The sequence below is a fragment of the Mixophyes fleayi genome, chromosome 5 (genome assembly GCF_038048845.1).
Source record: "Mixophyes fleayi isolate aMixFle1 chromosome 5, aMixFle1.hap1, whole genome shotgun sequence".
NCBI classification, from domain to species: domain Eukaryota; kingdom Metazoa; phylum Chordata; class Amphibia; order Anura; family Limnodynastidae; genus Mixophyes; species Mixophyes fleayi.
The window spans coordinates 105,266,397-105,293,719 of NC_134406.1; the positions used below are offsets into that span (position 1 = coordinate 105,266,397).

General features: G+C 36.7%; 1 protein-coding gene across 1 annotated transcript in view; it reads right to left on the minus strand.

Annotated features, from left to right (window-relative positions):
• VWC2 (von Willebrand factor C domain containing 2) overlaps positions 1 to 27,323 on the minus strand; it is a 398,261-nt gene that overhangs the window by 225,934 nt on the left and 145,004 nt on the right. The gene's annotated exons all lie outside the window — the stretch shown is intronic.

Below are 27,323 nucleotides of genomic sequence, written 5' to 3' on the forward strand. Positions count from 1 at the left end.
TTAAAATGTGATGGCACATTTATATTTGGGGTAGGGCATGCCCTAGAACAACTTTAAATTTAAATTTCAGTGTACAAATAAGCTATCAAGTATTTGTGTGCTACATGTAAAAACAGACAGTATTTAGCTTAAAAACTAATTTGCACCACTTGAATTGTAACATGGTTTTATCCAGGAAACACCTCTCCTGGACAAAACTTCTTTGTTTGCTTTACTTTCCTTAATGAATCAGACCCCTAATGTATAGTTGTGGCAAAAAATATTGGCATCCTTGCACTTTTTTCAAATAACTAATTTCCTCTAAACATAAGGTGAAATTAACAAACCATTATTTGCTCCCCACAATGTTTTATCTGTTAATATACAGAATATTTTTTCTATGATTCTAAATTAAATATTGTATATTCTTTTAAATGAGAAAATGAAAAGGTACCGATAACATTTTGACACCCTAGATTTAAAATTTGGTAGCACAGCCGTCGGTCAAAATAACTTCAATCAACCTATAGCCATGGATGAGCTTCCTGCAACACTCTGCTGGCAGTTTCATCCATTCATCTTGTGCAAACTGCTCCAGATCCCCTAGATTTCAATGTGCCTTCTCCCAACTCCTGTTTTAATATCTCTCCATAGGTGTTCTATGGGATTTAAATTTGGGGCAATTGCTAGCCACTTCAGTACAGTCCAGGGTTTTGTCTTGAATCATTCCATTGCTTTTCATTTTATTTTCTGTAAACATAGTGATGATATGCTTTAAAAGCTCTCATTTCGTCTCACTTGTCCCATAAGGAATTTGACTTGTTCAGGTGTGTTTTGGCAAACTCCAGTTGGACTTTTCTCTCTCTCTCTCCCTCTCTCTCTCTCTCAGAAGAAGAAGTATGAGTCATTTTCTCTATTCAAGCTAGTTTAATGAGTGATTTTTATATTGGAGGCATCTGCTACTCACCACAGGTCAGAATCACCTGCTTGAAATCTAACTATTTCTAACTACTTGGAAAAGGAACAAATAGTGTTGTCTGGAATCAGAATAGCAGTAATGTTTCAGAACTGAAATTTCTCTTAGTAAAGTCTTATTCATACAATAAACTGATACCATGCTATTTTGCAATAATATTAAACATTATAGGTTAAACAAAGTCATGTCACTAAGTGAATCAATTAGCAAAAAATTACAGTATACATGTATCTACAAATTGCATTTGCTGTGATTCAGCAATGAAAAGCTTAATCCAAGGTGTGAAAGAGTTAACTATCCCTGTTGCTGTTTTACAATGGACATTTTAAGCTCTATGATCTGGTCTCATCTAAGCATAGTCAAACTAAATAGCCATGTAAAGGCAATTGAAAATGAACTTCAATGTCCTTCAACATGAACCAGAACAGAATGTCCAAGAGGCCATAAAATAGAGCTACCACCATGACCCACCATGTAGCTCTGTTCAGCTATCGTATCTCCTCCTTCCAAATTTCCCTTTCACACCCTAACACAATGTCTGCACCCACCTATAGCTGACTCTTTCACACAGTGATTTCTCAGTCCCCCTCTCCACTCCTTAGGATGCTTTCTGCCATTTACATCTATCCCCGATTAGTCCTCACTCCTCATTGCTCTTTTTCACCTCCCTATGTTCTTCCCCTGTACCTACTCCTGAGTGTTATACATTCTTGTATTGTTATTGTGACCAGTTCTCCTATATCACCTTTCACCGACTACTATTTATGCAGTTTCCACTCCGTACACCTCAAAATTTAAACTCTAAGCTCATACCCTATCTACTTCATCCTCAATATCCACATCTTGTGTTTCATTCCTTTTATATCTTTACCAGCCCACAGTCACCTTACCCCCACCTCGTTATTCTTCCTGAGTTACTCATTTCTTTCATCATATCTGCCGAGGTCCATTCTGTTTCTTGAGGCTTTACAGAACTTTATTTTATAGTATTTACTTTATCACTTAGTCCTACTGACAGATACATCTCTATTGTCACCATATTTCTATCCCACCCTACTTAGCTCTATTTTTATTTTTCATTTTTATTTTCTTCTTCCTCTCGTTATTCTTTTTTAATTTTTTAATTATTTTTATTTTTGTATTCAATTATAATTTACGTGCCATCAATATCAGAACCCAGGTGAGCTATAATAACAGGTAAGCCTCCAACTGCCCATCCCTCCACCCTTTCTCCATTCTTTCCATATAGATACATCCTGAATGTCAACAGTGATAATGAACACCACTGCATTATGGAAATCCCCCTATAATGATTAAAAATCCAAAAAATTATACTTAAAAAAACTGCTACCACTGAGATTTGGTTTCAAAGATCCAACTTTGAGGGTCTTAGGTCTTAGGTTACTCCCCTTATCTTAAAATACCGTCTCATCTTATATCCCACTTCAATTCAACTTAACTGAACCAGAGTTATTGCTAACCAAACAAACCCCATATATTTTAGCTATTTAGTTATTATTGACCAAGCGATTTAGCATGTGCAATCTTTAAGAACACAAAGGCAGAATGCTACTAAATGAAATTTAATATGACAAATGGTCACAATGCTTAAGGTATAAAAAAAATAAGATAACAAAATAACACACAGTATTGTTATATTAGGTAAGTGAGTATCTCACAAAAGGAGAAATACAGAAATAGAAAAACGGAGGACATAAAAGCATGGACCAATTCCCAACACAGGTTGACCTCCAGGAATATGATAATCTCTTGCAATTTTTCAGGACATTTTCTGTACATTTTTTCCTTTCCAGAGCCCCCTCCACTCCAGTGAGGTCACATATACTAATAGGGAAAAATTCAGAACTGGCTTATACAGGCCATAAGTTTCCTCTTAAATGCCACAGAATCATTATACCTGCAATGAATAGAGTATAATTTTGTCTAAGTGTAGACATTAAATATCACTATAAAATATTGATTATTACGTATAATACTCCATCCTATGGTTACCTTGCCAGTTAGACCTTTCTATTTTACATATTTGGTGTAGTTACTTTTCTTGACTGAACACATGCAGAGATTTTCTCAAATAGGAATGTTAAAAATAAATTGCTTTGATCTGGACATTTCTTCTTTGAAAATATACATCTGACCATATGATCTGAATTCAGTAGAGACAATTCTATCTGACGATAACTGTGCTGAGGTGACACTGAGTCCATTAGCTTTAGTGCCAACAGAGACAGGACATAAGCAACAGTAAGGTGTCTGGCTAGGGCAAATGATCAGTTCATATGTCAGCAAAGCTAGTTAACCCCTTCACTACTTGCCACAGTGCGTTTAGAAATTACACATACTTAATCGTTATATGTTTAACCCCTGATGTACCTGCACAGAGATATTTGACAGGTTCTCCATTTATACTTTCATTTATTTTTTAGTTACTCTTGACTACGTCATAATTCACAACAATCATCTAAATAAAATAAGAATAATGGTAATTGTTGTGAGAGTGATTAACCCATTATAGACTCACACTAGCCACTTTTGAGACAACATCCACAATAAAAATATTACCAATACATAGGTTAATAGAATTTCCCATCTTAAAATATGTACTCAGATTATGGGGCTATCAGAGGCAAATGTTTAGTCATGTGTATTAGGATAGATAGATAGCACATGATTAAGACAGTTTGCACATGATCGAGACAGTTTACAATAGAAATATGCATGCAAAATACAGAGTAAACCACAATAGAAGCATATGCCAATATCAATACTGAATGTGTCAAGTAACAGTGTAATTGATAGACTAGTGTATACAGTCAGAATCATGAAGCTTCTGCTTTGATCGAGTAATCAATCAAATTAAGATGGAATGCCTAAACAGATAAATCTTTGTCAGAATGTTTAGAATAGTCTCAGATTGTCTGAAAAAGGAACCTAATCTTTAGTTGGTCTAATCCAATTTAACGACTACATTTGAGTACAAAAGAGTAAACAAAAGGCACTCCAGTCCACTTACTTATAATACAGTCATAATTATGATCATTGCCAAATTGGGTTTTTTAATTGTAATATAATTGTACTGTTTATACTTGATATTTCAGACATATAATGGCAGAAATATTAGAAACATATAGGGGTTAATGTATTAAGCAACAGATTCTGCAAGTCACCGATCTTCTGTGACTTTGCAGAGGAAATTTAAAACGGCAATGACCTTCAAGGCAACATATTATGTTACACTGACCCTATAATCACATCATGTGTCACCCATTTCATATTTTCATATTTTGGGCTATTTAGAAAGCAGAATGATTGGTATTCTGAATTCCAGGAAAAACTTTCTATTTGGTCTTCCTCAATAATGTGTACATTAGGGTTTCATTTGCAAAGTATCACGCAAGAGAAAATGAACTATAGGTTATAGATCAAAATATCCAAAAGACTTGTATATAAATTAAAACTGGTTGCACCTTAATAAGATCCTATTATATGCACCACCATCCATACACCACTAAATATATCACATGCATCCTTAACTATGTGCCACTATTTGCAGCATGTTGCGAATCAATACTAATAAAGCAGCCATCTACTGTGGTGAAGAACTAAAGTCCTGTTAGTGATCTAATTATTCCTAGTGCAAGATGGTATGAAAATGTAAAATTACAAACAATGTGCCTGGCGACCGCTGCATATAGTCGCTGCTGGTCCCCACTTCCAGGTTTGTGACGTCACTGGAAGTGGCATTTACACAACGTACATTTTGCTGATTGGCTTTCTCAGAGGAACCTCAGCACTATTAGGATCTCTTTCCTTACCTGGATCACTCTGGTCTAACTGCGTTACAGTTTATTTCATTTGATACTCATGGGTGGATAGTCTTTCACTCATGCTTATCTATGGATGTCTTTTAGTGTGGCTATTCACATGCTGGTACTCTTGGTGCATTTTATACAGTACGCATTAAGAACATCCTGATTTAAAAAAAACAAAAAAAAACAATTAATGATTAAATATTAAGATAACTCAGACTCACTATGTTAACACAGATGAATAGTGACTAACAATAATAATAAAACAAAAAATCACACACACACACACATACAAATTATTTACTCACCCATTTCCTCTCAAATTCTTTCTTCTCATCTGCTTCCATCCAAACTGCCACTTATGTTCACCCCGGGATTCTCACGCTACATCAATGTCCACTCCCCCATCTGATTATTTGTTCACCCATCCTTCATCATGTACCTCCACCTTCCTAATACACTTTGTTTCAACTCTACTGCCTGTTCCACACTCCCTCAACCTTTCACAATGCTTCCTCTGTCATCTGCTACTTCCCTGATTGGCATTCAGAGTCAGAACCATTAATGGGGTTTCAGTAAACCCTGTCTACTCGTGGATGGGCTGCAAAGCCTTGCACTCTAATAGAAATATTATTTGGCTAACAATAGAATCTGTGCAAAAGAGTTATTGAAATTATTGCAGGCTATAAGGTCTGTGGAAATTTGTGCAATATGGAACGCAATGAAGTATGCACAAATTCGCCACTTTAATGCAGTTGTCAATCTCCAAAAAGAGTCTCCAAGAAGAATCTCAAGCCATGGTGCAGACATTTTTTGGGGACTGTCCCCACCCTTCTTGGCACCACTGCTGGCAATAAAACATGTAAACATTAGCCACTGTAATTTGATTATGTGGCTAGTGAATTTCAATGGGATCTGTGCAATGCTGCTGCCAATTGAGTTTCTGGCAAAATGTTTTGGCAAAGTTTTTGGCAATGTTATTAGGGCAACAGTCTTGCCACTAGGTGCAATATGTGCAATTAGTGCAATATGGTATGATTATGTTCCTAACAATGTGGTCTGGGCAATGGGGTTTGGGTAATGGGTGTACATTAAATAAACAGACATCTATATAGGAAACAGATGCAAACAGAAACACACACAAAGGGGAAAAATATATACATTCAAAAATAATAGAAAACATATTTGAAAACAAACATGCATGTACATACAAACTTCTTTAATTTTTTATACATTTACTAAGAAGTGAAAATCCAATTAATTTTTTTGAGCACAATAGTTACATTGCATTTTCCATTACATTTTTTTTTAAATAGTGTCATGGAGAAATTTCACAACTGGATTAGTGAAGACATTTATAAGCCAGTTTCATTACCAAAACACACAAAACTAATTTCATGAAATAATAAATAAAGCCTGCCTAGAACACATGCTTTCATTACATATTGTATGCAGTTACTTGCAAAACTCATTATCTCAAAGTTACAGTGACAAATAATAGTTGTCTTCTGACTACTACATAAGCCAGAATACTAATGTAAGTTTATGGGGAAAGAAGAATAAATATGAATTAATGAGAATCAGAGCATTCTACGTATATTAGCTAAAGTGGAAGTGCTAATTTATGTTACTAATGCATCTGGGAGAACTAACAATTTACTGCTTAGGTTTATTTAAAAGGCCATTTCCATGTAACTCATATATATTCAATTTAATTTACTGCTCTGATTATGAATTGTCTTTGAAATATTGTTAGCATTAGAGATATTGTGTTCCAGTTATCGAAAGTACTAAATAACAAATAAGTAAAAACTTTATGATTTTTCTATTTTATTTTGGGTATTGAAAACAAATAAGAATACAAAAAATATCATATATTTTCAGTTTTAAGGTTTATTACCACCATGGACAGAAGAAGCAAATAAACAATTTGATCTACTGAGCATGTGCAGAGTCCTGTCCAGTGGCAGAAGTAGCATTGGTGCAGCAGGTGCGGTGCAGCAGGCCCATGGAGATAATTGGGCCCGCTGCACAGGGAACTAGAGAGCTGTAGACCCGGTTCCTGCTTCCCTGCGTCAGGGCCCATAGCTTGCTAGTTCCGCCTCTGGTCCTGTCCCATGTATGGAACTGGAAATTCTGTTTGACCTTCAGTTCCACTGGTAGTACAGTAAATAAATACACATTCAGAGTGTGATTTTTGATCAGTGCCTGTTTCCTATTGATATTATACTGTCGTGGTATATCCTGATATCAAAGTCATGTAATCTGTTGTTTTAGTTGACATAATCCAGTTACGAATTTAAAAGTTTGTTTGTTACCTGAAATCTGTCCATTCCCCATTCCTGAAGCCATAATACAGGTCTTTAAAACTAAAAGTACAGATTGTATTTGAGACTAAGGGGTATATTTACTAAAGCTTGTAAAAATGAAAAGTGGAGCCCATAGCTATAAAACATATTCTAGCTATCATTTATTTAGTATTCTAGAAAATTTTGCCTAGAATCTGAAGTGTTGCTATGGGAACACCTCCACGTTTCCTTTTTAGATGTTTTAGTAAATCTACTCCTAAATCCCTAAACATCCAGGACTTCATGTAGAGTTGGATGCAAGTTTGACTTGTAAACCCAACAAACGCACTATCCAAAGATACATCTCAGTCTGCTCTTAGACCGAGAAATATCTACCCATGTGCCTTTCTATGCTTGGAGAGGCAGAACAGGGCGGACGTAGTGGGCAAGTATAGTAAAGTAGGGGCATTTTAATGTTTTACTATGCTGAGGACCAAATAGCTGCAGATACCCTTTGTAGGAGATGTATATATTGCAACTGCTTCCCCCCTCATGGAAGGTCCATGCTGATGGTCATTTTTGCTTGCCTTGATGTTCTTGAATAAAAGTAAATGATTTTAAAAAAAAAAAACAGTGTTACAAATTAATGAGCCCTGGTGCTGCCACTCTAGACTGGTACTAGCAAAATTGAAAAGAACAAAAAAAATGCAGTCCCCACAAACTGGTGACACACAGCTTGATATGGCACCATAATGCCAAACCAATCCTAGGCTGGTCAGCACAAGGATGGATTCCCTAGGGAGACTGAGCTTGGCAAAAAAAAAATATAGACTGAGAAACTAGCTCGCAAATATCCTATGTTGTTTTTTTATATGTATGCAATTTTTAGATACGTGCAGCTCGGAATGCTAATCAAATGGTAATCAAATTAAAGGAGGCAAATTATTCTTACACTGCATCTAACTCTATATGAGGCCCCAAGTTGGTAAGGTAAGTATCATTCTTCACTAAAACTTTCCTAATTCTTCACTACCGACTACTGCAATTGCTACAATATTGTACGCATATCCGTTTTCTTTCCATTTGTTTGCCTCTGATAGTCTATGATTTGTAACACTTGCATCACCTGCACGTGATCGAACGAAAGACAGTTAACACTATCTTATAGCGGGACTAGCATCTAATGTGTGAAGATTGTTTCTTGTTCTCACTCACTTGTTTAGAGTTTCTTATCCTCTTTCTGACAACCCCACATGTCAGTGCATTTTGTAAATGTTAGCATTTTTATACTCCTTTTGATCATTCTTAGAGCGCCCCTGTTTTCTTTTATCTTTTTTTGTATCAGTTTTAGTATGGTGTCAATTTATCATTCATATTGTGTAGCTAATTATGTAAGACACCTCACCTAATTGCTTAGGTGCCACAAAATATATTTATATGTGTTCCAGATGTAAGCTATCAAGCTTTTGATGTTATAAAGTATTTTTTTTTATGATAGAGAGCATTTTATGTATCTCAATATAGATACAATAGATAATTGCATTGATGCAATTATTTTTTTTTCACAAAAATACCATTTTATAAATTATAATATTCCCCAAAATGAATTTTCTGAGTTAGTAAAATTTATGTGAATTGCAGCATACATTAAATTAGTTAAAATTGATTTTATGGGCCTGATTCATGTTCAGATGTAAGTCTTGCGTGAAATAGCTCTGAGCATGCTCCGAAGCGGACCTTATGCAAATGTATGCAATTGCACGCAATTCATGTCCAACTGCAAATTACATTTACCACTGCCCACAACTTGAAGGGCGGAAAGAGGGTCAGATCTGACGCAGATGCGGCCGATTCAAGTCCTGGATTTCAGCCATATCATTTGCATCAGCTATAGGGCAGGTGTAAGTGGCGACTGATAGTGATGATAGTGATAGCACAGCATAGTCCTTGTTTGAAAAAGTACACGTATGCGTGCCACTAGCAAGCACAGAACATGTATAAGCAACTAAAGATAGACTATAAAAACACTTTATATGTACAGTACACATTACAATCAACATCTTTGTTTATGTATTAATAATGTAACCTTTTTTTTACCAACCATATTTTTATTAATGATTATACTGTTTAGAGTTGTTCATTTATTTTATAATATACATTTTTTAAAATACGTTCTGATGTGATATTATATTGCACATATTCTTCTTTGAATATATTGCACTCAGTTCAGTCTGTTAATATACACATGTAGAGCCTTAATCATAAAAGAAAGGAAATAAAAAAAAGAAGTAAATTTGATCCTAGACAAAGCCATGTTACAATACAAGGAGTGCAAATTAGTTTATTACTTTTCAAATAATACTGGCTGCTTTTTCTTGTAGCACACAAAGGGGGGTATTCAATTGTTCCTACGGCCGCCGGAAAAATGAGCGCTCTAAAACTATTACCGTTAATACGGTAATAGCTCGCTGAATTTCATCTCGCAGCTCCCCGAGCTGCGAGATGAAATTCAGCGAGTAAACTACCGTAAAAACGTTTTTACGCGCAATATTACCGTATAAATGGTAATAGTTTTAACGCGCTCGTTTTTCTGGCGGCCGGAGGAACAATTGAATACCCCCCAAATACTTTATTTTTACACTGAAATTTAAAGTTAATCTAGGAATGTGCTACCCCAACTATAAACTTGTCCCCACATTTTAAATTTACATCCTCCTCCAATGCTTTATGGGTTTGCCAAGGTGCAAAGTTACTCATTTTGTTTGCTTTACTTTCACTAATGAATCAGGCTGTAATGTTTCGGCAGAGCATACTTACACCCAGATTGCATCAAAACTCATCTTGAGATCCGCTTGGATTTGAAATACTGACAGAAATATGTTCAAGTTCCATGCTCTTTTTTTAGCGCAAGTTGTGTGCAAGTTGGTCTGATGTTTGGACTTGAATTAGGCCCTATGTCAATTAATAATGTGCAAATAATGTAATTCTCTGTTTTATAGTAAAAACATGATTTTATATTATTTTTGCAAGTATATGTTGTGTTAAGGCAAGCAGAAAGAACACGATGGGCCTATTCATTAAGGAAGTAAAGCAAAATAAAGGAGTAACTTTGCACCCTGGCAAAACCATGTTGCATTGGAGGGGGAAGTGAATTTAAAATGTGATGGCAGATATATAGTTGGGGTAGATCAACTTTAAATTTAAGCGCAAAAATAAAGCTTTCAAGTATTTACATGCTACATGAAAAAACAGTTTTTAACTTATGTGCAAAATAATAAACTAATTTGCACCCATTGCATTGTAACATGGTTTGTCCAGGAGAAAACTTACTCTTTTTTTGCCTTTACTTTTCTTAATGAATCAGGCACAATGTGCATTTTTTTAAAAAAAAACAAAAACGCATGTGATATAGGTGGATCCATATTCAATAAGAAGCCGATGTGAAGATATGTGTGGTGATGAATACAGATGTAGGTCTGCCCTGCTCTACTAGGCAGGACACTGCGGGATACATCCAATACAAATCTGGAATATAAACTCACAAAAGAACGTACAGCAAAAAAACTATTCAATTAATTTCACATGTTAATAAAATTATCATGAATGACAGAACATTAAAATATAAATATATAGTTGCTTTTTTTCTCCCATGAAAAACATTATTATGTCTACTGTACATAAAATAAATTTTACAGTTGCTCCTGATTGCAAACACATGTTCTAGCATACATTCTCAGCCGTCACAACTAGTAATCGGCACTTTGACTAGACCTGTAGCTGGAGCAAAAGATACGGCTGAAAAACAAGTACCTTAGAGATGCCCAGAGCTTGAATCGGATGCTGCTGCATGTGCTTGAGTTTGGCACACCCATACTGTACATTGACTACGTGCATCTGCCCCTTCTTCACAACCTTCTCTCCCTGAAATCGTAAGCTGTCATAAGTGTCCTTTGCACTCGAAGGTGAATCGGACGCTGCTGAGTTCTGTGGTGTATGGTCTGGTTCTGGCCAAAAAATCACCAGTTACGCTCCTTAATGAAGCAGGCCCTAAAAGTGAAATAAAAGTGCATTACTGATATAAGGGACAAAAAATATACTTTAAATTCTGACGCACCCAAAATAGGAATAATAGGACAATGGGAAAGAAAGGGTGTGTTTAATAATTTAAATTAAATTGAGAGCACCATGTCAGTGAATTCTGATATCATCCTCCTCTGCTTGCTGCACCCATTCCAGCTAGCTCCTCACAAATAAGAAGTTGTAAGGGGAAACATTTCTGAGAGGCAGAATTGTAGGGGGAGGAACTTACCACGCTTAAACTGAAATAGTAGAAGCAGAACACAAGGAAAGAGGGCCCTGCTCATAAGAGCTTGCATCCTAAAGGAAAGGGAAAAACACAAATAAGATGGTATTGATTGGGGGAATGTGTGTGAATGCCGAAACAAGGGAGTTATGAGGAAGACTAATAAGCATGAATAAAGAAATGAGTCTTAAGGGCAGGCATGAAAAGTAAAGGCTAACCTGACAGGAAGTGAGAGATCGTTCCACAGCTGGGGAACAGCCCAAGGGAAGTCCTGGAGGTGGAGGTGGAGGTGGGAAGAAGTGATCGGTGAAGTAGTGAGGCAGCAGTCAATGGCAAAGTAGAGGGTGCGGCAAAGAGTGTGGGTACAGATGAGGATGGAGATGTAGGGGTGGGGGGAGGATTGGTTGAGAGTTTTCATGTGAGGGTGAGGAGTTTAATTCTGTTGGCCACGAGGAGTCAATGTTGCGACTGGCAGAAAAAGATGGCAGAGCTAGAGCGGCGGGAGACAAAAATAAGGTGGGCAGCAGCATTAAGGACTGACTTAAGAGAGGCAAGGTGGGAATCAGGTAGGCAAACAGGATGGGGGTTACAGTAATCAAGGCAAGAGATTACAAGGGAGTGAATAAGAATTAAAAAAAAATGGAATACTTCACAAATTTGCAAGTCATCCTTTATTTCTTTTTAGTACCATTCCACCCACGCCGCTGGTGCATAACTATGCATCAGCTTTGCACACATATAAAACATGGTGATGATCTGGAAGAGTTCAGTGAGGCTGCATAGAAGGGTAACTGTAACCTGACACCTATTTTTCGGAATTTAACAGGTCCAAAATAGCTAATGTGCATGGATACATCACATATTTAATTTGTTCTGAAATATTCACTTTAACCATATGAACTGAGATAGATTTGCACAGATTACATTATAAAAGATACGATACAAAGGATCATAAATATTCACACTTAAGTGGCAAATTTCATTTTGAGCCTTCAAGGCTTTTCTTCTTTCTTTTTGTTGCTAGCCTATATGAACTTGTATTTATTACATGTAAGCTGCCCATCAAAAGAAAACCCTGGACTGCATTAGCATATATATTAGATTACTAAAATTTTAGCCATGAAAGTTTAAATTATTTTATCATATAAGCTGGTTGATAGTATGCAGGTAGGATTTTTATAGGGTAGTGCGAGAAGAGGAGATGAAAACAAGCAGTATTTCGAGTGTGGAAATAATTTGTGTTCACAGAGTAGTGCTCGTTCAGTAACAGTCCAAAATAAAAGTGGATATCGCTGTTTTTGATTTGTTAACCATATGGTTTATGAGAATTATAGATAAACTATCATAAGAAAACGTGATACATTTGCAACTAAATGCTGTTATTGTCAATCACTATGATACGCTACAGTTGAACTAAACATGAAAAATTAAGTGGAGGGTAAATGTGTTTTTTATTTTCAGGCTGTCAGTGCCACTTTTCATTTGTATTCAGAAAAATGTTCACAAAAACGCATACTTCCATTTGTATGTTGATTCGGTTGTTTCTCATGATACAGCTAGCTCAAAAACAGTAGTATTTGTGCCAGGTCTACAAGTGTGTGTATACTTACAAACAGGGGAGGGCTAGCAAATTTCAGCCTCGGGGGCAAGACTCGACTCGGCAGCCTTTTTGAAAGGAAAAAAATGTAGGTGGCCCAGTGACCCAGCCCAAGGTAACTAATATGGGACTGGCCCGGGGGCCAAATGCCCCCCTGCCCCCCAGGCCAGCCTGCACCTGCTTACAAATAAGGATAACGTAACTAGGGTGGTGTTTCATGTGTCACCTCCAAAGGTGCAAGACTGAGGGTAGATCTGGCTCAGATGTGAGTGAGGAGTGACTCAGGGTCACAATGTCACAGTAAGTACTGAGAGTTACCGTCAGATGGGCTTTGGGCTGCTCCTAGTTTAGATGACCTCAGTGCCCCCAGGCAAAGAATACAGGAGTGCCTCTCGGTGTCTGCCTGTCATTTGTTTCACAGTGTTTTCTTTAAATTTCTTTCTTTATGTTTCTGTGGCCCCACCCCCAGGAACAGCCATCTAATTCTATGTACCAGGGATAACCTCTTCCTCTTCCAATCCCCTCTCTCTCTCTCTTCTTTACCCTTTCCCTCTCTCCACTCACCTTTCTACCTCTCCTTGGCCCATTGTTCTGCATTCTTACATGCTGGCCAGAATTTGCAGCACTTGGGTCATCATCAGACTTAGAGTACTAAATTGTTCTGGGTAAGTCTCTCCTGTATCAGTATAAGCATAGTTGCCTCCCGAATTTTTGGGAGTTCTCTCGGACTCCTGGAAGAGCAGAGCAACCTCCCACATACTGCCCACGTCGTTGGTGAAGTGGGTGAGGGTGGGGCAAATCGCTGCATATCGGCTCCATGCCCTTCTGTAATAGGCCCCTCCCGGAGGCGAAATCTCAATGAGGATACACATTAGCTCCCATAAAATTTCACGATACGCATACATTTAGGGCTGATGATCTATACTGTGTTAAAGGTTCTGTAGAGAAATTAAAGAGAAGTTTAGTGTTTACCTTTCTAATCTGTGAATCCCCTAAACCCCCCTCAGAATTCCAGAAAACTTGGTTGTGAATTTTAATAAACAACTCCTTCAACCAGCGCCCTGCATTTTAGTTCAGACAAAGAAAGTGATAGCAAACTGTCAGCAACAAGTTGAACACAACTACTTTCAATCTACAGGCTAGTGCAGTGATGGGCAACCTAATACACTTTGGGGGCCTCATGGTGCAGTCCTCTAACCTTCAAAAGGGCGCACATTACCCTTACTCTCAGTATAACTTATAATAATAGATATAATCAAAGAAAGATACATATACAGTATATCTGTAATAACAAATCAGCAGGCATATTAAACAAAATGTGTTTAAACAAGTGTTACAAACTTTAACAAACATATCTGACAATAAAGCAAGAAGGAGTTGGGGACAGCATGTGATGGCTCTAAAGGGGCTGTATGCAGTCCTAGGGCCACTTGTTGCCCACCACTTGGCTAGTAGGACAGTGAATCCCATAAGCTCTTGAAACTAATGATGCACTTCAAATGATAACCCCTTCCCCTCTCAAACCCATCATTCTTCCTTTACCCTATCTTTCTTCTCCCTCACTCTTTTTTCCTCTTCCCCTTCCCTCTCCCCCTCTCTCTCTCTCCTCCCCTTCAGTCCCCTCCCATCCCATGTTAAGTGGTATATGCATCAATAAGATGTGGTGCAACTAAATATGCATTGCTGAAAAACGCAGCGATACATATTTATGCACCACTGAAATGCACCATGCCAGTGCTACTCTGGTAGCCCCTGTGAAGTGACCACTGTGCTTAAAAGCATTTTTCCTGTTTACCTAACGCAGCCTAGCGCTGCCAGTGAAATGAGGAAGTGCTGTGTGCATGCACACAGCACTTCTTCTGTAACGGATTCTGTGAAGCCAGAGAGGCTACAGCAGAGTCCCTTAAGAAAAGAAAGGTAACACCATCCTGAGATGGCGTTATCTTTCTGCGCAAAGCAAAGCTTTTCAAAGCTTCATGCATTGCAGAATTCTGCAATCCCATATTTATCTACGGGGACTGCGAAGCCAAACGTAAAGTGGGTTATGGCAGGAGAAATCAAAGATTTCTCCTGCAATAAGCACTTGATGGCCATTTAACAAAGAAAACTTCTGTTTCCTCTCTTTTAATGGCTTATCGTAATTTGATGCATAGACCCCTAAGATTGCTATTTTCACTTATTTTTTATATTTGTTTTCTATCTTCTCTAACCCTGTTTGCTTTCATTGAACAGCTCATATCACAATCTCATGAATTAAGGGACCTAAATAATATGCATTTGTCTAATTTCCTACATTTATGTTCTGTGCCTTTCTTGACCACCTAGGCTGTGCAGTTGTCTCTTCCCTACAATGTAAAGATTGTGCCACATTTGAGCCAAAGTAATAATCAGTATCCCTAATTTTGGTCCCTGGAAATTATATTTTTCTGCTCTAGCAAACATAAAGTTACACTTTCTCTTATTCTAAAATGCAACTGCTTGCTGCCGAACTCTGGATTTTTTATGTTAGTATTTATGCTAGGTAGACTTAACAGCTTAACAAACAGGCAGCAAGATATTTGCACTCCTGTATCCAATAAAACAGTCTTTGGTAATATTGGGGTTTCCCCAACCCTAAACAACAAAAAAGGTACTGACACAAAGTGGCTTGCCTGGATTTATACAATATCTAATTTTGAGGAATTTTAAGTTCCTAAACAGACTATGGCCTACATAACAAATATCAGCCCGGAGCTTCTTTCACCACGAAATATGTCTGGCTGGACAAAAATTAATGTGCAGTGCAGTAATTTACAGACACCATACAAAAATAATAAACCGGCCACCCTCCAACATAAAGCTTAACCGAGGGACTTCTCCCAGAGACTGAGCCACCTGCATACAGACAATCATGCTAGCAGATGATTTCACTGTGCGTGCAAAAAATCAGAGGGCCCCCTCAACCACACTGGACCATTTACTATTGGTTCCAACACCACCACGTGTGGGCTTATCTTTAGCCACCACTTGGATCATTGGCCTTGACTCTACAAGTAGATGGCCTTTCAGTCACTGACGTGGCTGGGGTTCCAGGAATGTACCTCACCACAGGAGCAGATATAGACATCATCTGACAGAGCACTGGTCTGCTGTGAACAGCTGGGGATGCTAACCTCAACATCCAGCATTCTTTTGCATTAATGTACATGGAGGAACTGAGTGGCTGGCACCATATTTGAACCTCTACTCCAAGTGGCTGGCAGCAGTGGAGTTTTACCTCTGTTCGCACGTATCTGAAAGACACACTAACTAAATTATGTTCAGACACAGACTACAGGATGTATTAAATCCCCAGAGGTAATAGTGTTGAAACAGAAAGAAGACAGTGACCATTCTACTGTAGCTCTCATCTAACTACATACAGAACCTCCATTTAAAGGAATCAGAAAACATCCTTATGCATTTCTCTTTATATTAACAATTCTGAACCACAACTGGACTCACTTCTGCTGATTGGACCTGAATTAGCAACAGTGGAAGCTAAATTCTAGGGAACCAGAAAGGCTCCAGTGTCTACAATCAAAATAAGGGTAATCCATATTTGCAATTTAAGAAAAGAGGGACATTCGATCTCAAGAACCATCAGTAATGAATAAATCCTAATTGGCTAGTCCAGCTGCCCTGTTGTCACATATATTATTGTTTCTGTTATGAGTCAAGTTAAGTCCTAGTTACCAGATATAAGCATGGAATAGGATCTGAATTGGTGGACAGTGGTCAGCAACAGTCCTACATGTGATCCTGAAGTGACTCTTCAAGGCTGGCATGATTGAATCACCCAGCTGGTGCTTCTTTCTCTTACAGAATGAGATTGTTCAAAATGTTATCTCCTCCCCTTTTCTCTTCCGGCATGCCCTTCTTCCATTTGGGCATGGCGTACCATATCTGTCAGGCAAACAATTTCTTATGGCTTGCCTGTCTTAACACCATCTTAGGCAGGGGCACCTGTCCAGATATCTGATAGATGCTCCTTGATGCTCTGCGCATGCACTGACTTCTGAATTACTTTAATAGTGCTATAAAAGGTACCCTTCTTCTAGATAATTGTGCTTCCAGTTCATTTCTTCTTTGTTCCTTGCTATATTTACATGTTCATACTGCCTACCTGTGTACTGTCCCAACTTGACTCTATCAGGCCCATGATAGTTAAGGACACAAGGACAAAACTTGGCCCAGATGGGCAAACAATGTGCTCCTTTATTTACAGGAATTAATGCATTGGAGCCCCTTATGGGATGACATCTACTTAACAGGTCTATCCCCTAAACCTTTTTCTCAAATCCATTGAATTGTGGTCAATGGCACTGACCCTCTTCCTTTCCCCCTCTTTCCCAACCCCATATCTTTCCTCATTTTGCCGATCTTTGATTTTGATATATTGCATTCACTAAACAGTGTTATTTTGTTTTTTTATTTTATTATTTTTATTTTTATAAATATTATTATTTTAAGAAAATGCAAGTATTATTGTAGTGATTTTTTCACATCTATATTTTCACAACTTGTCTTTATCCTCAGTAATGAAATATTGCACCAAAATACTTACACAAAGTGAATATTTAAAAGAGAAAAGGGAAATTATATCTATGTTCAGTGGGTATGTCAAAGTAGAGATTGTCATGTTCCTAGACAGTTCTGCTTTTGACATGTTTAGATGTAGGTCTCTGGAAATTATTTTTAAAGTTTGTCAAACATGCGAGGCCTCTGTGCAGGAATAAAACATTAGTGATGCCTTCAAGTTTTCTTATCATAATATCTACAACACAGGCATGTCACAGGCTGACATTTTTATTTTGCCTTTTATCATCATCATCATCATCATCAATGTGATCATTGTTTATTTGTAAGCTGCCACAATTTCCGCTGGACACTAGTCAGCATGCATAGCATACAAATACAAACTAAGCATAATAACAAATCAGACAAGTACAAATTAAAAATATAAATCATACAAGTACAATTATATATTGCAAATATAAAAGTACAAATTTAACATGGATTAAACATAGGGATGGCCTGATCTACCCTAACCCACCAATCAATCTGAGCAAATTTTTCAGTACAGTTTAAATAAAATTTAGTACAGTGAGTGTTATTATATAAAATAATTCCAAATGATATCAATGAGACTTTTTGAACCATTATTGAAATAGACCCTTTAATACACCACAAATAATAACAAAATTGCATACATAGTAATATGAGTATATAGTGATACGAAAACGAACTTCCATTGTACTGTATTTCATAGCAATTAAACTGAAGGTCATTTTCATAAACAGGATTCTTGTTATTCTTGTTAAGCTTCATGTATTCTTATTTTCTTTACACAATTGCTCTACTCATATAATCATTAAATAATCTACAGTAAGAAAAATTAGCAAAGATTTTAATGATCATTCAAATGAGCTTTCTTTGCTTATACATGGTGTTAATTCTCTTTTTTACTTAAAGTTTTCCCTACAGAATGTTAAAAGAATTCTGTAGTGGACTGAAAACACAACTGACATTTTATGTAGGTCACTAGATAAAGCTGATTCAGTCTGAAGGGCTTGAGGTCACTTAGAGGTGTAAGTAGCTCAGTTGTTTCTTCCCCATGCTTCCATTAATACAAAGATATGTCCATGGAACAATACTTTCTAATATGTATGCTTTCATAATAACCAAGTACAGAATTTAATTTAAATTAAAATAATCTAAAAATGTAATATTCTGTCTTGTGTTCTATGGAAATTTATGAAGATGGAGCACACGTAAGTGCACCATCTGTTGCATGCAAGCTTTAGCAGGAGCAGTGGTTAAGGGCAATGCCGAAAAATTCTTTAACAGACTCTTACGAAACATATGGCTTTTTGTCCAGCCAAGTGGTATCACGGTGCTTAATAATGTGTTTCCTGCATACTGTATAAATCTGTTTTAAAGAAATAAATGTTATATTTATTAAATGGCAAAAAGCTCTATCTCAAGGGATCACTGCTCGTGTTAATATTCGACCGGGTCACTCCAACGAAAGCTTCCCCATGCAAAGCATGGGAGAACCTATTTACAATCTTTATTTTGTTATCATCATCTCAGGATGGCGATAGCAGAAGAAAATCAATGAATAAAATGCTTTGTTATTTGTTTTCAATTGGGAAACCTTTAAAACTATTTTTAAAATAATGTTGATCTATTTATTAATTTGTTTATTTTTTATTCATATTTTTTTTTAATAAGTGGAACTGAAAACTCAAGTCTGAGCTTTCAGTTTCACTGTGCATACCTGAACCACTTAACTGGGCCATGCATGCGCAGCTCCCCTGAGAATGGTGCGGCAAAGCAGTAAGTTAACTCTTACTACTCTGGATCAATCTCACTCAGCTGCCTCTAAAATATTTTAATTGTAAATTGTGGTGATAGGTGATTTTCTATTGCCGAAACAAGAGACATCTAAACATAAATAACTGCATATGTAAACTAAAGACTTAATCTAGCACTCCCCTGAATGAGGAGGAACTCATGACTTCCTCTTCGTAATGTTACTAGTGCAATATAGAAAAGTTTGATATGTGGCTATGTAAATGGTACATTAAGAGACACCTGCTTGATTATTACTATGGCAAGATCAGAACCAGAACTTTGCACATTTTGTATCATTGGGTGACAGGCTCATTTTAAACCTTCTGCTTGTTGGCAATTTCAATGTCAACAAATACTAAATTTACAATAGTATAAGTTGCAATGTAGACTTTTCATTTTCTGTATACAGAGATTTGCTATTATCTCTCTGTCTTGTGGAAAGATTTGTATCATTAGGGCCAACGTTTCCATTTGTATTACTAGATCACAAAGAGACATTTGAAACATGCCTTTGAATGAATTTAAAATGAATTATTTTGTAGTTGACTGAAGATATCAAAATGGCCAAAGTCCAATGAATTCTCAACCATGCTAAATTGTTTAGCTGCTTTGTAATAATGAGGGGCCTCTAAACTGCAGTTGGAGAAAAGAGTGCTATTCATTTTCTCAACTCACACTCATTTTGTGAACAATCCTACTTTATTCTCCAGTTGCTTTTTCATGTCAGAGTTTAATCACTACTTTAGCCATCATCCAGCTTTTGCTGTTGTATACCTTATTGTTTATGTGTAACCATAAAGTTGTTCATAATGTGATTTTTTTCAGTTTTTTTGAACTTTTTTGTAATAACATTTAAAAAATGACAATTAAAAAGAAAATAGTTCAAAAATGACATTTTAAAAGAAGATTTTGTTCAAAAAAAAATTGTACAACCTTTGCAGTGACTCACTATTTCTGAATCTTTGACATTTGGAGAATGTAACTGTCAAATTCATCTGACCACTACCTGTATGTATGTTATGGTAAATTAATGTTTTTTGTTCCTGTCTTGCGTGAAACTGTTTTTTGCTTTTCCATATATGTATAAGTTGACTGAGGGCATGTTTTAGTTTTCACCTGGTGTAACCCCTGTTTGTATGGATGCTTTGTATCAGTATGATCAGCAAGACTCCTACCTGGTAGTACCCTTAGTTCACCCATCCATCTGTAACTCTGTGTCATACAAACTAGTGTGCCTAACTCCAAAGCTTTAGTTTACCTTCATGCAGATAGCAACTCACTCCCATCAATTATTAGAATGTAGACAATTGTCAATATATTTGTCAGGGATAATAGAATGGATCTGTACTGTGGCATACAGGATTAATAGATCCTCTCTGTTGTGACTATTTTGTTCTTTGGATACAATGCAATTTACAATATATCAAAATGCTATTTAACACATAGTAATATTGACTAGAAACTGATACAACACACTAACCGAGGAAATTAGGTATTTATTTAGAGATAAAGACATGTACTCATCAATTTTAATTCATCACATCTCACAGATCCACTTTTCTGCACATATTTCACTGGATTTTAAATTATACTGCAATTTGAATTTGATTATAATAAAGGTTCAATTTTAATATATAGAGAGGCAATTTTCATGCTACATGGATAAAGATAATTTTGGGACATTGTGTGCGCTGCTTAAACCAGCACTTGTCTTCTTTTTGGTTGGTATTTCTACTTCAGCTATATAGCAGCACGTTAAATCATTTTGGAGATGGAGATAGATATTACTACCTGAAAATAACAAGATATATTAATAATCAAAAGTCCCACAATCTATACTAGTGCGACAATAATTATTTTGGAATATTAGACTCATACACCCCAGAAACCAAACATTTCACGTATATATACGAAGCATTTACCATTCTTTCCAATGACTATTACATTTCAATCACTTTTCTACATGTAGTGCACACACTGGAAACCCCATTGAAATGATTAGGAAAAGTTCTGCTAATAAAAAAAAAAAAAATTATCCAGCCCCAAGACAGACAACCTAGATTATTGGACTTGGGGAAGCCATCAAGGAGCAGAATATCATTCATTAGCTGACCAATACTGAAATCCAAGCCCAGGATCACTGGCTCCTGCACTGCTTATAGTTACTGAGACACACTTTCCCAGACTGTGAAGGCACATAAATAAACTCATAATTAAAACATAGTGTGGATTGCATGCTTCATTAAATAATAAACCATAGCTGGTACTTTCTAGGTGACAGAAGACAGTAGGCTGTTCTGAGATATCAAAATTTTCATCATCAGCAGCAGCTATTTATATAGTGCCACAAATTATGCAGCGCTGTACAGAGAACTCACTCACATCACTCCCTGCCCCATTGGCGCTTGCAGTTTAAATTCCCTAACATGCACACACACACACATGGGTGAAGTTGATAGCAGACAATTAACCTACCAGTATGTTTTTGGAGTGTGAGAGGATCACCCAGAGGAAACCCATGCAAACACGGGGAGAACATACAAACTCCACACAGATAAGGCCATGGTTGGGAATTGAACTCATGACCCCAGTGCTGTGAGGCAAAAGTGCTAACCAATAAGCCACCATGTTGCCCTGTATATGTATAGTTAGATTGTTACAGCTTATTAGTCATAATCATTTGTCAATATATACACATCCATGAGAAGATGAACATGTGGGAGGTACCGTAAAGAGCCTTTAACTTCACTCACATGTAAAACATTGACGTTCCATACTTGATGACAGATAATGATCCCATTGCTGTACTCCCGCAACCATGAATTTAAATTAACTCTTAACTCATGCTCAACAGTAACTACTTGGCAGGTAGTCACAGCTTCTACCTCACTCTTATACTTCTCATAGCATATATTGGATCTGGCTTCATATCCAGTGTAATCTTTTTATGTCTCACTGGATCTCTATTTCTATTGAAGGAACTCCACTAAGTCATATGTCTTTTTCTATCTCTCATCACTCCTATCACTATCTCAGCATTGCTATCTCTTTCTTTCAGCTTATTTAAACACAGAACTCAATTCTCTTACAGAGATCAGAATATGTGTTCCTTGTTCCCTGCTCCCAACCAGACTCCTGAGTCCACTTACTCCAATCCAGATGTCTAAATTTTCTCCCATATTGAACGCTACACATCTTTAGGTATTCAAGGGTTTTACAAAGTATTTTCATGGACAGAATAAAATACTGCTATGTGGCATTTCGCACTGTATTCTGCTATGCATTGATTAGGAATATACACGATTTACATACAAACACATATAAATACAAAATACATAAAGAAAAACTGTATGGGTTTTTTTTTATCTTCTTAAATTGTTGTGGGTAAGCTATAGAAGAGGACAGCTCTGGTGGCTGCAGGCGGTGCAGCTCTACACACAAACTACCCTCCCAATATTTGGTGTACTCCAAATACTTGAGTTGTATTTTCCCTCTGAAAATAAACATGCATAAGCACATGACACTTCCTTGGAAAACATTAAAATTGATATATAAAACAGGAAACTTTTGCATGTGCTAAAAACTAAAATTGTATTTTTAAAGGAAAAAACAATATGTGATTAAGGGCTCAATTCATTTCTTAGCAGCAATATAGAAAGGTCTGTCACATTGGTAATCTAGAATTTTCTGCATTCCCAAAAACTGCATATTTGATACATTCAAGCTCTCTAATTTTACTGTGCCCTTTTTTGTTTTGGTTGTGTATGTCAATACATATGGTTGTTTGGCTGGAAACATAGGAATGATACAAAATAATAACATCATTTTTTTTTCAGAAAACCTTTTATCCTAAAAATTCTTTGAAGATTTGCAAGCATTAAATATAGCAAAAATATAGTGATAAAAAAATGAAGACTGAGAAAATTCAGTTTAAGATCAAAACCATTTGTTGCTTACTTAAAACAGCTATGATAACATGCCCCTTTCTGTTTGGTATTAACATATTGAAATCTGGTTTATTCACTCTCCTAGATTTTTTCATTTGTATTCAGCTCACTACCTTGAAGCTCTATGATCTATTATGACAAGAAGTAACAAGCCTTTGTCAAACCGAAAGCATACATCCCATGAGAAAGGCAGTCTAGGAATATGTAATGTCCCACAAGATTTGATGTATTGATTAAAATATTGATGTGGGGGTTTACAAAATTGACCCCGTGTATTCAGACCTGAGTACACCAAAGCTGTTAGGAATTTGATCCACACAGGCATGATGGTACTTTTGAACTTCTATTACAGATTGTTACTTTTGTTCTCATCTACATGTTTTGTAGTAGTCAGGATCCTGCCTAAATAAAGCATTAGTAACAATGAGGATGGACAATATTGCTGAACACCAATGACCAAACTAAAGAAACACAGTGACCTTTGAAATAAAACTGCCATCATCTATGTTATTTTTCCTCTTGTTGACGAAAAGAGTAGTTATTTCTCTGTGATTTCAGTCACATTTGCTTAAGATTGTACATTGCAATTTTGCTGTTTATTACAGGTTGGGATTTTCAGATCAAAAACTAGTTGAAGATGAAAGCTTAGAAAGCTGTTTGCTGCTTATGATTATGCTCTGTGGTGACTTATGTGGCTTTCTAAGTAAAATGACAGATCTTTGTTAAAAAAATAAATCCTTCCCAGATTCAGTACTATAATAACATTAAAAACAGATATGCATATAATTTTAATGTCAAGTTTAACATTTTATTGACTGACCGTTATTTAGTGGACATGGGCCCTGGTGATTAGCCTAACTGAGATTGTCACCACAACCATGTTGTGAACAGTCCAAGCCTGGTATATCTGTCAAACAGTTACAGTTCAAGTTACATTTAGGAGTTCCAGTTGAACTTTCCTTCAAAGCACTGACCTACATTAAGACTGTATTCAGGAATTAAGATAGCCAGGGATCCAAGAGTGAGGCTTTCAGTGAGCAGTGTGCCATATTGTGGTAACAAGTGTAATGGTGGGCATAGCATTAATAATTGTGCATCAATACTTCTGGTTTTACTGATTTTTAAACTGCTGAGACACTTTACCTAACTACAAGGATAAGAGCCCAGTTACCTTAAATAGTGTCATCAAACCACTTACAGCATCCCAGTGTAGAAAGGGCTACATATATAACTTGACAGTTCACTTGATTATTTTAACATCTTTTGGTCAGGATCTAAATTATGGGTCTGATGCTGACTTGTACATACAAACAGTTGCTTAGTGCAAAATACTCAAATTTGTACTGTGCATGCCCTCAAAATAAGCAACACGTGTGTGCTCATTTATAGAGTTGCACATATCTCACCTGCGCTTGCTTGCAACTGAAGATACACAAAGGGAGAGGAAAGTGATGATCTTACATACGTCATACACATAAAGGGCTTGTACATGCAAATACTGCTGAGATAGGTGCAAATACACACTGATGATAATGATTGCAAATTCACATCTAATGTGCTTTCTTCATTGATTTTGCACATATTACAGGATTTTGTGGGCGTATTTTAAATATAGTTTGTTTTCCACTTTCATACACGAGAAAAAATATTATATCTGCTGTATTATATGTAGTGTAACAGCAAATGTGTTTTTCACTATCAAAACTAATATTAACAAACTTTTCATGTGCTTATGAGCTGGTTATGTGTATGGGTATATGTGTATATGTGTCTGACATAAACCTGGCATATGAGCTATAGGTGCAGAGCTAGATGCATGTTGAGATGCCTACGACATATGGTTACAAATATGATAATATTACAGGCACCTTTCTGAATGTAAAGTACGCCAAACATGCATCCAACTCAACTTCAGAATTTATAGGCCTGATTCATTAAGTCATGTATTTGTCAATTTGAGCATACCATATTCAAAATCACTCTGTGCACGCCCAAAACTGGGACATACGCTAGTATATGCAGCCTTGTCAGGTCAGGCTTCGAATGCAAAGGACACTTACTACATCTGGGGAGTGAGCGGGTTGGGAAGGGGCGTTTAGTCGTAGTCACCGTACAGTGAGGGCTTGCCAAACGAAAACATATTCAGCCCTGATTCAAGCTCTAGGCATCTCAAAGTTACTTATTTTTCTGCTGTATCTCTTGCTCCAGCTACAGGGCAAGTCCTGATCTGTAGTGATGATAGTCTTGTATGCAGAGGCGGAACTAGAGAGCTGTGGCCCCCAGTGCAGGGAAGTGGGGAGGAGGGTACTGGGGCCCACAGCTCCTTAGTTACCTATGCAGCGGTCCCCATTATCTCCATGGGTCCATGGACCCAGCACCTGCTGGGTCCTTGTTATAGCTGCTTATATGCATGCTATAACATGTGTTTGTGATCACAAGCAACTGTAAAAATGTATTTTATGCTCAGTAGACATTAACAACATCCTGATAAATATATTTCATGTGGGGATAAGAAAAAAAATACAATTTTTTACTGTTTTATCATTAATGTCTATATTATTAACAGGTGACATTAACTCAATATATTTTTTTCTGTGCGTTCTTTTGCCAGTTTATAATCCACATAGATATTGGACAGATCCTGCAGTGTCTTTTGTAGTAGAGCACAGCAGACCTACATTTAAATTCAACGGGGCACGTATCTTGAGATCCATGCTTTAATGAATTTGAGCGTGTGCAAAGATGAAATATGTGGGCCCGAGTCATTAAGGAAAGTAAAGCAAAAGAAGGAGTAACTTTGCACCTTGACAAAACCAAATTGCACTGGAGGGGGAGGTAAATTTAAAATGTGATTGCAGATTTATAGTTAGGGTAGGGCCTGTTCTAGATCAATTGTAAATTTCAGTGTAATAGTAAAGCTATCAAGTATTTGTGTGCTACATGAAAACACAGCCAGTATTTAACTTATGTGCAAAATAATAAACTCATTTGCACCCCTTGTAACATGGTTTATCCAGGAAACAACTTACTCCATTTTTGCCTTACTTTGCTTAATGAATCAGGCCCTATATCTGTAAGTTAGATTTATTACCTAAGGTTAAATTCTACATTACATTACACTGTAATGCAGATATGAGAATGCAGCCTGTTCAACTTGTGTTGTGTTAGCACACATTATTCTATATATTCATGTGAATTGAGTCCTGCTTAATGTATCAAAAAGGCATTAAATTTGTTTGTATAGTGTAACAATGTATTTTGTTGCGCTTTTGGTGTATTTTTCAAAAGCATAGATGTAAATTTAGCTTTACTGTTGCCCACAAAGTAAAGTGTCCTCTTTCTAAGCTGTCATGCAACAGCATTATATTCCAGTGAAAATCTATTTAACATTGTAACTAAATTAAAGGAGTCTATTTATTAAGACCCCTCCAATAAATAGATTTTCTATCGCTTTTATCGCACAATTTATTTACGAATGGTCAGCCCCCGGTGATACTGGCTGACAGCAGTAAGTTTACTCTTACCGCTTGCCAAGGCTTCCTGGGACCCTCTGTGCATGCTTGGACTGACATGCAGATCTCATATGCAAATTGCAACTGGAAGCCTGGACGCAGGCATCCGGTCCCAGATTCTACAAAAAAATATTAAAGTAAAAAAATTAAGAAATTAAATTCAAATTTAATAATAATAATAATAATAATAATAATAATAATAATAATAATAATAATAATAATAATATTTACTAAGCTGTAGTGACCAATATCTCTTGCTGGATCACAGTATCAGTGAATCAAACTCTCCATCAGGCGGTGAGTTTCATTATTTTTTATGAGAGCATATGAAAGTGGTCTCACCTCTCTCATGTAATTCCGTAGGGATCTTACCCACCCCATAATGAGGTAGGAGCTTATGTATAAAAATAAATAAATATAATATATAAATATGCTGTCCCTCATGTCTTGTAGGATTGGTCCCAATCTAATGATTGGGGATCCGCACACCCCTGATGATGGGGATAGGGAAAACTA